General features: G+C 52.2%; 1 protein-coding gene across 1 annotated transcript in view; it reads right to left on the bottom strand.

Moving 5' to 3' along the window:
- Positions 1-11,049, bottom strand: part of AGAP1 (ArfGAP with GTPase domain, ankyrin repeat and PH domain 1) — a 417,400-nt gene extending 406,351 nt beyond the window's left edge. The window contains exon 1 of the mRNA XM_015561885.1: positions 10,928-11,049. The gene's annotated coding sequence lies outside the window, so the exon portion shown is untranslated. The remainder of the gene's footprint in view (positions 1-10,927) is intronic.
- Between the last annotated feature and the right edge of the window lie 6 nt (positions 11,050-11,055).

The raw sequence follows: 11,055 nt of genomic DNA, 5'->3' as shown, positions 1-11,055 counted from the left end.
AAAGCAGCACCGGCATAAAGTCCAGACCAGCTCGCATTCGGCAAAACTCAAACTCCAGAGAGAAGCACAAACCCGCTGCCCAGGGCCTGAACGCCCCTCTCAGACTGTCCAGGTGAGCTGGGTGTTCAGGAAAAGCAGGGTCAGGGCTTTGGGAGTTGCGGGGGGCGGGGGGGACCACTCTGAATTTAGACTATGGGCAGAAAGATATATATATATAGTTTTATTCCCCAACATAAGAAGAGCAGAAAGACAAATGCCGACTGAGATACCTGGGTAAAAGTGAAATTATCTTAGTGAAAACTGGAAACTGGCGTTTTGGTGTGAAGACAGTGGGGTTTCTTTGGGGAGAGATGAGTTTTCCAAGGCCTCCTGCAGAGGCAAGATCAATGACACCCCCCCACCCCAAATGTCATCAGCTTCCTGTCTTCTCAAACAGGGCTTCCTCCGAGGGGGAGGGGGGGGTCTGGGCCTCCTCAGGGCACAGCCTCCACTCTCCTAGCCCCCCACCTGACCCGCCGTGTGCACCTGCCCTGCCCCTGCACGGCATATGGCCTGTTCACCACTGTGGCCCAGCACCTGGCTCTACCAGCTAAACCCATGGAGTGAGAAACGCCCACACCTGCCAGACAGGTAACAAGGCTACAGATTTAGATACAGATACACAGACGCAGAAGGTACATCAATCAAGCATCTGTGGCATGGACTCTGTGTTGTTCTCGAAAAGGCACAGTTAGCCAGGAGACTGCCTGGCTAGACAAGCAGGACCTCAGGGCCCAGGGTCTGTGAGCTGCAGCTTAGTCATATATACCCCCCTCCCCCGCCCGCCCGGGACTGATTCAGCTCCTGGAGAGACACACACTAGACAACTCCCGAAATGGATGTAACCTCAGACACCCGTTAAAGCATCTGCAGAAAGAGACTGCAGTACGTTCCCGATTTCTGCCTCAGCCTGTGTGACATACGGGCTCCTGAACCTACACATCCGAGCTCATCCCACAGGGACAAGGCCCTCCTCTACAAATTCTGGGGCACCTCCCTCCCACCCAAATCCTGGGGCATCTAGGAATCCACCCCCTCCCCCAAAGTGCCCCCGACTCCTGTGTTTCCAGGCTCAAACCTCAGTCTCCATCCCTGCTTCCCGCTACCCTGAAACTCACAGGCAACCTCAGGCCTAACCCCTGTGTACACCTTTTGGGGCCTGTCTCTGCTTCCCCACTCCCTTCCCAGACCCCCACCTCCCCTTACAAGAGCTCTGGTTTGAACCCAGCCTGCCACTGCCACTCCCACAGCCCCACACCCCATTCCTACCCTGAATGGCAATCACTGCAAGTCCCAGTGCACCCCTCCCCAAACGGAAATCCATAATCAATAGTTTCCTGCTGCCCAGAAAGGCTCTCCCAGCCTGCTCTCTGGGGCTCACAAGGCTCTTCCCTCTCATTCTGTCCCTCCCCGTCCCGAGTTCTCTGCAGTCTGGAGCCCTCCTCTGCCTGATTCCTACCCACCTACCCACTTCCATTCTGTTACTCCATCCCCTCCCGGCCCTCCCTCTCCTCGCTGCCTGGTCATTATACTGCTGCAGCCTCCAGGGCCAGGGCAGAAGGGCTCAGCTTCCACACACCTGCCTATCCACCAGATTCAAACACTGTGTTTTGCCCATTGTAGGTGCTTGATAACATCTTGCCTATTGATTCTCCCTTAGCCACTTCCCATACTAAACAAAGTGAAGATAAACATGGCCCTCCCACTCCCATCCCTCAAAATAAATATTTGCGTTTGTAAAGCAACTGGAGTAGTTCACACAGGCACACACCCCTGGATCTGTGTTCATCTGAGTGGTGGGGTTCTCATAAAAGCTCCCAGATTTGGCCTCAGGGGTGAGCGTGACCTTGGGGGGTGGGGGTATAATGGCAGTTCCCAGGATGTGCAGGGACAAAGAAAATAGCCCCTTGAGAATAGCAGAGTTGGCAACACTTAGCTTTTCTTTTTTTTCTTTCGTGTTTTTGCATAATTGCTACAAACAACAGAAGAGTGCTAGCATGTACATATAAGACCACAGAACAGTTTAAGCCAAAAGTAGCAAATGAGTTTCCTTTCAAATACCAGCACAGAACCAAAAGGGTGCTAAAGCCCGGGACAGCTGTGGTGAGATGGACTCCGGAGGCCTGGGCTCAGCCAGAAAGAGGGCCCCAGCTGGGTGCAGAGGTCTGCGACAGGCAGTGGCAGCGGGAGGGTACCCTCCACGTTTTAAAGCATCGGTTCTCAACCTGTGGGTCGCAACCCCTTTGGGGGGTCAAACGACGCTTTCACAGGGGTCGCCTAAGGCCATCAGAAAACACATATAAAATTACATATTGTTTTTGTGATTAATCACTATGCTTTAATTATGTTCAATTTGTAACAATGAAATTAGGGGTCACCACGACATGAGGAACTGTATTAAAGGGTCGCGGCATTAGGAAGGTTGAGAACCACTGTTTTAAAAGGACGTGCTTCCTCACCCAGCTCCACTAGGGAGCTGTAACTACAGTGCGGCCTTGACTTACGAGTTTAATTCATTCCGAGACCGAGCTCGTTAGGGAGCTCGTTAACTCAAATTACTCTATCAACTCAATGCAAAAAATCGGAGGAGAGACAACTGGTATCTCAAAAAACTCGTTAGTCGGGACACTCGTAAGTCAAGGCCCCACTGTACTCAACTAACAAGGAAATAGCAGTCTGTAGACAACCCGAAATTTTAAAACCTAACATCTAAGACAGTGCCAGAAATGCATTAGCCACCTAAATATTTGCTTATTAACGATGGAAATCCAAGGAAGGAGGCAGCAGCTGAACTGTGTCCCAAGTGTCACACGCTGGATCTCGAACAGCAATGAAAGGTCCTCCAGACTGGGGCCGCCCGCCCGAAGGCGAGGTTTCAGGATGGCCGTGTCCAGCTGGGGAGACAAGGTAAGAGGCCCCAGCGCTCTGCTCCCAGCAGACACCGACAGGAACAGGACACGCGGGCACCAAAAGGCAGGCACGAGCATAGGCGCAGTCACGCTATTCATACCAGCCCCAAGTAAAAAACTGCCTCAGTGCCAATGTCCCTGCACCACGCCGTGGGGCTGTGTCTCCCTGGCTGGCCACCTCTGGTTCTTGACCTGGATGCTTGAACACAGGGGGGACAGTCAGTGGAAACTTCCTCACCTTCTTTATTTCAGCTATATGTCAACAAAGGGTCCAAAACTGAAGGAAGACTGAAGTGGATGTCAATCCCGCCAATCCCTAATTCCAAACAAGAATGTGTGGGAAATCAGACTCCGGCCTGGTGGTCCGGGCTAAAACTGAAACAGTGCCCTTGTTTGGTGTTTGTTTGTGTTTGTTTGTTTGAAAAAAATCAGGTGGGCCAGCCTGAGCTAGCAGGACATGTCAGAACATGAGGAGACGGAATCACTGCCCACAGCAGCACCCCAAATCTCAGAAAACAACCGAAGGGGACAGGCCGACTTCCGGATGCTCCCTTCACAGAAGAGGACAGGTAGAAACATGAACAGCTGAACGCCCAGGCAACCAGCTCTCCCCCATCCATTTCTACTGCATTACACAAGCTATACCTTACCTGGACCACCACACCTTGCCAGAGACCCCCATTGGCCCCCACACAGAGACCATGGAAGAATTCAGGACTCAGAAAACGAAGACGGGTTTTGTTGTAGGCATTCATTTAAAAATACATATATTCTAATTCCTTCAAGTATCCTCAACACGGTTAGTGTGCCTGTATCAACTGAAACTCATGGAACCAAAACTAAAAACACTGTTCCCCCCTCAGGACTGTTATCTGAGGACGCGGGGATAGTAGCTTCTGCAAGGCCCTTCCTAAGCTGGAGATCAACACGGTTCTATTTGCTAGAGCCTCTTCCATGTTGACATTTCTAAGACCAAACATAAATCGTTGGTGAACATGCTGGGAATTATTTGGAATTCTTCTCCCAGAACCATGAAAAGTGTTTCCCACCATTTAAAAAAAAAAAAAAAAAAGGCAGCTTCTAACCATGAAGCTAATGACAACCAGACGGCATGAGCGATTTTAAAGATCAGACAGTTGCTTGTGTAGAAACACTGTACAAATACTCCAACACTGCAGCCCAAAAAAGACCATCGCCACCGCGCAGGGAAAAGTGTGAAATGTGCGGATGAGCCCCGGCTTAAACACCACCGCCAGTCTGTTCCCAGGCGCAGGGCGGCACCTGTTCAGGCCGGCGGCGAGTTCCGATGACCAGTGGAAGAAACAATATCGGAGTGATGACAGCCCCCCTTGGGCCCTGGTCCCCACCCTCCAGCCTATATTTAGTCTGTTCTTTATGGAAAATCTCCCGACCTCAAACACAGACAAGCTATTAGGCTGGTTATTCAAAGGGTCCATTAACAACCTCTTCTGGCGGGGATGGTGTTTGCCCTCTTCTCCCCTCCCACACCCACCCCTCCAGCCCGCAGAACTAACCAAGACCCCTTTTGGCCCTGGTCAGCTGTGAGTGAGGAATGTAGGGAGGTGGGAGGACTGGACCCAAACTACAGGGCCAGCCAGCCCTGCCCCTGGATGGGTCATCGGTGTGTCTTGGGAAAGTCGCTCCACACAGAGCCCTGTGTGCAGGCAGGCTCCCCACACATAAAACGGGCGCCACAAACCCCGGGCCCTTCGGAGCTCCTGGAAGGCTAGGCTCACAGAGCACATAAGGCCTCGCACTCACGCCCGTACAAAAATAACAGATGCTACAGAGATTAGAGACAGACATCTGTGGACTGCATTTTGCTCCTCGGAGAAAGGTACTTAACAAAGGGAAGGCATTATGTAGCTAAGCACCGGATCAGAACCCCGAACCCTGGATTTTAAAAATAACTAAGCCTGATCCGCTCTGCCAAACTCAATCACTTAAGAGAAAGACTCACAGGATCTGGTGCACTCGGAAGGAGTGGGGGGTGGGGACATGGGTGTGTTTGAATGTTAAGAAATGCAAGACAAGACCAAATCAGTAGTTAAAACAAGCCAGAGCTAGACTGACACACTATAAACACCTGCAGGGGACACAGGAAAAAAGAAGGATGCAAAATAAGGGATTTGGGTCTTAACAAAATAAAAGTCTGGTTTGGACTAAAAAACAGAGGTGGGAGGAACAGGGCCGCAGGTTTTGTTTTGCAGGTCCCTGCAGCTGCTGTCGCTGCTTCTCCTCCTGACTCACTTCCTCCAGGCTCCCCCAGCTAAGACGCATCGCTCCCCCTTTTCACAGAAATGCTCCTTCAGCTCTCAAACGGCAGCAACCAAATGCATGGTCTGCTCTACAAGTGAATTGTGAACAGTCCCGGTGGGAGAAGGCAGGGAGGACACTACAAACCCACAATCTCTGAAGGCCAGACGGAAAAGCCAGGGACCCACAGGCCGGGACTTAGAAGGACATGGGACAAGGGCTGGTCCCCTACCGGATTCCCTTGACAATGTCCATCCCCTCATGGAAGAAGAGTGGACACAGACTTGAAGCCCCTGGGACCTGGGTTGAAATTCCTCTTCCACTCATTCAAGCTGTGTGATCCCTGGGCTAGGGCCTCCCTTGTAACCTGCAGGGAGGGGGAGAGGAAGGCACCTGGGAGTGAGTGCTGGAGAGGTGGCCCAGAGATGCCCGGTTCCCTGGGACTCCTACCACCACAGCAATGCCCCTCCAAGTGCGCCGGGGCCAGCAGCACCAGCATCCTCGGGAATCTGGTTAGCACAGCACATCCTCGGCCCCTCTGGACCTACAGAACTAGAAACTCTGGGGTGGGGCAGCAATCTGTTGCCCCAAGACCTCCGTGTGATTTGACTGCACGCTCAACTTTGAGACGCACGACTCTCAGTATTTCACTGAAGATACCACAGGTCGGTTGCCTGGCCTGTCCCTCATTTGCCCCTAAGGACGAAACTGGTCCTACGTCTAAAACTCACTTACACCAACATAAAGAAACACCAGCCTTTGCACAAGCTGCCAGGATTCAGCAAGCAGCTCTTTTTCTTACCCTTTGTACGCTAAAGAAAAATCTCCTTTCACCCAAGCTACGCACCAGATCCCAAAGGTGCGCAGCCCTAACATCTGTGCTCCAAGATGTTTCAATGCCCTCACTCCGCCATTGGACAAACACTGTTTATACTAACAACGAGGAGCAAAAGGACCCAAACTCCGGGGAAAATGTTAGCTCCTCTGGCAAGTCAACCAGTCAACCAACAATTCCTGGGCAGCCTCCAAGGGCAAAACACAACACAGTGAATCACCGAGAAGATAAAAAATGAACACAACTGACTTCTGCCCTCAAAGAGTTCCCAGTCCTTCAGGTTGGAGCAGTGTGAGGACAGAAGCCAACGGGAGCTGGCGGGCCAGGCCTTCGTTGTGACAGGGAGAGCGGGAAAGGAGGCTGACATCAGGCTGGAGGGGGCACCTGGATGTGAAGGGTGGGTCACTGCCCATAGGCATGTGATTTAACCGGGAAGCAACGAAGAGCCAAGTGAGAATTATTTTTAAGGAGAAAATCGTGACATTTATATCAGCAATGAAAAGGCCCAAACCTGCGCCATTTGATTAAACTTGAAGAATTACAAATACACTCAATAGTGACCAAGAACAAATTAAGCTCATACGTGGCCGGAAGATGTTTGTTCCCTAACGCCTACACCTGCTACAAACACGTTAAATACATCTCTATAAGAGAACAAACTCTATAGGAGAACAAACTTGTACTCAAGTGTTGTCGTGGTAGCGACTTTGCAGAGAACATACTTCTGGTTATTTGCAACGTTCTCAAACCCTCTCCAACGCAGGACACACGCTTGGGGTGGCCTGCACACAGGGCTGTGAATAGTCAGGAGCTCCGTTTCTACCTCACACGGAGCTGAAGAGCCAGCACAGCCCAGTCCATCTCTCGGTCAAGTCTGCTACACTATCTGGGCCTTCAGGTGCCATCCATGTCACAAAACTGCACCGGATGAAATGACATCATGCAGGTTAAGCACGTAACATTCTGCTGAGCACAGACTCTGAACAAAGGAGCTGTTTCATGGGATTAAGGGGACCCCTGCCCCATCTTCCCCTGGCCCAGCCCTGGAATCCCCATGTGCAAGTGCCCTTACCAGGCGTCCAGGCAGAGTTCTCCCACCAAGGACCAGGCCATCATGATCTCTCTGGCCCCCTCCAAGGAAGCCACACAAAGCACTGGCGGTGCCAGGGGGAGGCTTGGTCCCTGCTGATCTGCTGCCTGGAAAGCTGGTTGGGGGTCCGAGCAGGTCTCTGGCTGAATGAGCTGGCCGAGTTATCACAGGCATTGCAGTTCTGCTGCTGGCAAGCTGAATTACAAGGTGCAATTGCAAACAGAGACTTTATCCCGAAAAGAACAAGCTTTCTTTAACAAGAGAGGCAGTTGACTCATTTACCTCAACCCCATCAACCCCAGTCCGGCTTTTTAAAGAAGCAGAGGGGCAGACCTAGCCAAGCTGCTCACACTGGAGGCAGGCTGCTCCCAGGCGCTTTTCTGGGCACGGAGAGTACCCAAGCTGCAGGGTTAACATTTCACAGCATGCCACACCCCTGTGGGACACCCCAGAAATCTGATCAGGTCAATCTGAAAACCATCAGCAATGCTCCTCTAACTCCAGAGAACGGGGTACAGGGAGTAAGGGGGGGGCACAGATCTCTCAAAGTCTGAAATAAAGATATGAAAAAAAAAAAACAGGGGGCAAGGTAATGTTTTAAATCAAGATGGAAGACGGACAACAAATCCCATACCCCGTGCCTGCGCACAGCGTCACGGACCCACTTTTATCTGGGAATCCTCAGGAGCTCTTGCAACTACCACATATACAATTCAGTCCATCGGACGAGACATTTTCCAATCCAGGCCCACTAGAATCCCTTTGAAATGAGCTTTAGCCAAAAGATCCTTCCCTTTGACAAGGCCACTCCCCATTCCAACAGCAAAAACTCCCGAGGCTGCCAGAGAAAGAGAAATGTTAAAGAAATCATGGCACAGCCAAATGCTAGAACAGCCTGCCAACATGAGAAATCACATGTTCAAAACTTTTCATAACACTGAAATGCGCTCACGTTATGCTAATCACGAAACTTTGTAAGTGTGACTCCAATGTTGCGTATGTGCACACAGGAGGGAAAGCCTCGCTGGACAGCCTCTCACAGGCAGTTGTCTCCCTGTGGTGGGACAAGCTATTTTTAAACTATGTGCTATGATACACATATACATTCCTGATTGGAAATGGTTGGCTATACTTCATAATTGGAAAAGATGTACGTTTGCCGCTGTAGCATCCTAACTGCAAGGCTCACGGGCAGAGGCAGACCTAAGTGTCTGAGGGAAAGTTCCCAGTGATGCTCCATCCAGTGCACAGCAGTGACCCCACAGGGCTCCTCCAAAGGCATCTGCAGTCTCCGGACCCCACAGCACTGCTCTCAGACTCTGCGCGAGTGAGCAACCCACACCCTACACCACTGCACCAAACTGCTGTGCACAGTTCTCTTCTCATACCAAAAAAAAAAAAAAAAAGCTGTCCTGCCACAATTGAGAAAACGTCTCAATTTCCAGGACATCAAGGATACAGACATAAATCACAGCCATATCTCACAACTGGCAGAGGGTGGGAGAACATTTCATCACAACACAGGAACTCACATTTCCTTAGAAGGGGCCGTGCGAGGTGCTTTGGGAGGCTGCTGATCCAGGCTCTCTATTCAGATGGCCCTTTGGTTCACACCACACTTTGAATGACCCCAATCGAATGTTCAAGAGGTCACTTTCCCTCCCTGAACCTCCATCTTCTACAAATTGATGAAAGCAAAGCTTGCCCACCTTCTCCGGGACACCATGCGATAACGCGTACAAGAGGACTTTCGATAAAGTTCTATACAAGTGAAGGTGATATTGCTGATAATCATGGAAAGCATATTTGAATGATTCTGAAGCCTCGTTAAATGAACAACAGCTCTGACAGAATACAGACATTCCTTTTCTGACAGAAAACTAACAAGACCGTCAGAGTCCCAAGCAGGACTCCTTCACGGATTCTGAGTCTTATTAAAAATGACAAGGATTCAGCCAAGAAGGGAACTCAAGTCTCACATCATAAAGGCAGACATCAAGCTACCAAAAACCATCATCCAGGAACCACACAGTGTTTTCTTAAAAAAAAGAAAAACAAAACCACATCCTCTTTCTAGAAAGCCCAATCAATGGGCTTTGGTGGAAGTGCCCAACCCCCCACCTCCGCCTGGAGCTGGGCATCAAGAATGGGGAATGAAAATGAGGTGTCATGAATCACACTGAGCTGGAGGGCTCTGCACAGCCAGGAGGTGCTGGCAGCCAGGTGCACTCAGGACTTGGCACTGACTTTCAAAGTGTTTCATCAGACTCCGGTGGATGCCCAAGAGAGCTGCAGGGAGACAGCGACACAGGCACACAGGCACAATGTCCCCTCACTTGACGGCAACAGAACAGAGCTCGGGCTCCAGAGGAGCACTACTGCCCTACCATCCAACCATCAGCATCCTGGGCAGGTCCAAAGGCCACCCACAGCCCCTGCCTCTCGAGGAATCTGGAAGCATCTTAAATTGCCAAGAGAGTGGCCAGTGGCACTGAGAGCCAGGCCCCACAGAAGACTGGAGCACTGCTCAGGTCCTATAGGGGAATTAGCAAGCTCTCTATGGATATGCCCGGCCAATCGGCAGCCTGGCCTGGCCACTGTTCAAGTCCCCGGGGCTGCCCAATACCAAGAGGATCAGCACCACAATATTCACCTTCTCCACCTGAGTGGCCAAGTGTCAAACCAAGACAACCTGGGGTTAGTGGTGCAGACTGCATATGCCAAAGCAAAGCCCTCCTGTGGCCCATGCCTGCTCCCTTCAAGATGGAGTGGAGGTGGTGGGTGACAGCCTGCAGCCAGGCTCTCAGACACATTCCTGCAGGGCCTCCCTCAACAGCGTCCCTACTGGCCTCCCATCAGGACAGTTCTGTACTGTGGACACTGGCCCACAGGGATGAGAGGGGAAAGGCTGCTGGCTGATTGTGGCTGGGATATAACCCCACAATCCACGTTTACATCCCAGCTGGTCTGCCCAGTGAATCCTGGCAGGACCAAATGAATAAGGGAGACAACCCAGAAGCCAAGGAGCAGAGGAATAAGAGCCACCAGTCATCCAAAGAGAACACGAGGCCAGGAGAGGCCCGGCTGCCTCACGGTTCCTGCAGGGTCACAACCTTGCCTGACTTGCAGTAAGGGTGGCTGGCTTCCAGGAATGTGAATGTGCGACCCTGAGGCTGAGGAACCCCCGATCCTCCTAGTAAGGACTTTCTCATTCGGCCGGGACTTTGACAGAAAACACTCTGGAGGCACAGGGACAGGTGGACGGGACACAACGCTGCCTGCAATGGAGCTGACTCTGCAAGAGCTCCGCTTGTCTGCCTCCATGGTGCCCCTGAACGGAGCAAAGACACGCGGGCAGAGCCTCGCGCCCCACAGCAGCACTTCTCACAACACATCTTCAACGGCCAGCAAGACGCTGGGCCCTGATCTGTAACCTGCCAGGGTCCCGGTGGAGCCGATCCCTCCAGCTACCCCCAGGCATCAGCTGGGCCAGTCGGGTCACTAGGGCGAACCAGGACACAACCGCGTCCAGCCACTTTCTCACAGGAGAGACTCTATTGCCCATCCTCCCTGGCAGAGCTCGGCCCTCGGCCTCCCCTGGGCTCTCGCCCGGCCTGCAGGGTAATAAGCACCGCAGTGCTCACTCGGCCGGGCAGCCGTGTGCCACGGCCCGGCGCGTGTGTACATACTCAAGCACACACGCGCGCGCGCGCGCTCCGCGCCGGTGGAGCCCGCTCCCCCGCGCTTTCCAGAAGCCCTGCGACAGCCAGCCCTCACCTTCGATAGCGATGACATGCTCCCGGATCTGGTTCTGCAGCACCGGCTCCTCCACGCGCTCCAGCAGCTCATAGATGGAGTAAATGTTGGGATGGACCGACTCGAAGCGCTGGATCTCGGCCCGGATG

The sequence above is a fragment of the Myotis davidii genome, unplaced genomic scaffold (genome assembly GCF_000327345.1).
Source record: "Myotis davidii unplaced genomic scaffold, ASM32734v1 scaffold370, whole genome shotgun sequence".
In the NCBI taxonomy this organism is placed as follows: Eukaryota; Metazoa; Chordata; class Mammalia; order Chiroptera; family Vespertilionidae; genus Myotis; species Myotis davidii.
This window is presented reverse-complemented; position numbering and strand designations above follow the sequence as displayed.